Here is a 1,977-nt window from a genome sequence, read left to right on the forward strand (position 1 = left end):
ATGCTATGACCGAAAAAATTTGATTGACAGATGACCGATGATACATATATGATTGGCTGAATTTAGGTGTACAAGCTGACGTATAAATAACTGGCCTGCATAAGATAACGAAAAAAAGAAAAGAAGAAAAAAAAAGAGAAAAAAAGGGGAAAAAAAAGAGAAAAAAAAGAAGAAAAAAAAAGAAAAAAAAGGGAAAAAAAGGAAGAAAAAAAAAGGAAAGAAAAAAAAACAAAGAAAAAAAAAAACAACAAAACCCAACAGATTTTGAGACCGGATTTTTTTTTAAAATAGAAATTTTCTAACTTTTGGGACAATATGTTCTGACAAAGAGTACATTAATACACATGTTTAAGCCATACAACTCTAAGATGTTTTTCTTTGTAGCTCAACTCTAAGATGTTTTTCTTTGTAGCTCTTTGTAGCAACAGAAAAATCCGTGTCCATTCTTATCAAATAAAGCTGATACAAACTGATGGTTACAAAAAGGACCTAAATGAGAGAAAAACTACAATAGACTCAAATTTGGGAATCCAATTAATATTTCCAAAACAAGTAAGCTATTGTATGATTACCTTAGAATCAGACTAATTTGAAGTAAAAAAAAATGAACATGACTCACATCCCTGATGAGTTAATGTAATCTCCTGACTGGCACTGCAACTTACTTGTGTCTGGTTAAGTTTCGCCATTGAGCTGACTCATTCGCTTCTTAGACTTCAGTTCTTTTAACCAGGCAGGTGAAGAGGCAGGGCTGATGGCAGAGAATCAGTATCTTAACAGGTTTCTCTGAATCTTTATTCTTTACGAGATCTGGATCTTTTATTTGTCATTCTCTGGGAATCATACCTTCCTTCCTTGCTGCCCATAGGGGGCAGCACCCGCGCAGCACCTGCCAGATGTGCCGGCAAGCGAGGAGATCCTGAAGTTTGTGATGGAGATGGAGTGACTTCCTTACTCTCTTTCTCTTTCCTCCTCTGTCATCTGCTGATCCCTCTTCTGCTGCAGCTGCTCCTCCACCGGTTCGCTTTTTTATCCCAGCCTGAGATATTGCATATACTTTACATTATAATGTTCATCTAGGATTTTATCTGCATGGTACCAAATAAAGAACATTTAAGTTCACTTACGAGCAGAGCTGCAGGGCTCAGACCTGGAAATATAGGAACTTTCTGAGTCGACGTTGGAGGAGAAGAAACTGGCTTCGATTTGGGGGGCTCCTCTTCAGAGTCCGACTCGTTTTCTTTTGATTCATCCCCTTTTACACCTGAAGACAAGGAAACAAATCTGTTAAAATATACAAAGAAACAAAACTCACAAAGATATATAGTACAATAGATATAATGTAATAACCATTACCATCAAAGACACTCAATTCTCCTCTGGCAGCTTTAATCGACCCTAATCGGAGAGAACGAGATGGCCGCGATCGTGTTCGCCTCCTACTCAGAAGTGCTTTGGATCTCTGGTTGCTGGTGTCAAGGAGCGGAGTAGAGATCTGCGGAGAGCAACAAACATACATAAATATAAATTAATGGAAATAGTTACTTTTATAACCCCTCTACATTTAAGTGTGGCAGAAGGAAATCCTTTAAAACTCAGAGAGATTCAGAAAAAGCATGATTCCAACCTCAGGGAATGGAGATAGGTCTGTTTCCTTTTGTGAATCTGCATCATTAACAGTGGAGACATCGGGCAGTGGGTCAGGGATGGATGTTGGACTGAAAAGAATAAATGAAAGTTCATTAGGGCTGAGTGGATGAAAAGGACAATGATAGATGTTGCATTATTTTTGTTCATGTTTTTTTGGGAGATGGAATAAATAAAGTAGAACAGCTTTGCAACAAATGTCCTCCTTTTTTAAGGAGAAAGTCATTATTTTATACACCCAGATAATGAAAAGTTGTTTCTTTCCAAAAACAGAGGTCAGTGCTACTGGGATAAATCAAATTAAGCTAAGAAACATGAAAATGTGAGAAA

General features: G+C 37.3%; 1 long non-coding RNA gene across 1 annotated transcript; it reads right to left on the reverse strand.

Annotated features, from left to right (window-relative positions):
- Positions 1-470: 470 nt before the first annotated feature.
- Positions 471-1,821, reverse strand: LOC107094460. The gene is made up of 5 exons (XR_001481677.1): positions 1,628-1,821; positions 1,357-1,495; positions 1,128-1,264; positions 847-1,039; positions 471-751 (listed from the first exon to the last, which is right to left on the reverse strand). It is a non-coding gene; the product is annotated as an uncharacterized LOC107094460 (long non-coding RNA).
- Positions 1,822-1,977: the final 156 nt, after the last annotated feature.

The sequence above is a fragment of the Cyprinodon variegatus genome, unplaced genomic scaffold, assembly GCF_000732505.1.
Source record: "Cyprinodon variegatus isolate N-32 unplaced genomic scaffold, C_variegatus-1.0 Scaffold484, whole genome shotgun sequence".
NCBI lineage: Eukaryota > Metazoa > Chordata > Actinopteri > Cyprinodontiformes > Cyprinodontidae > Cyprinodon > Cyprinodon variegatus.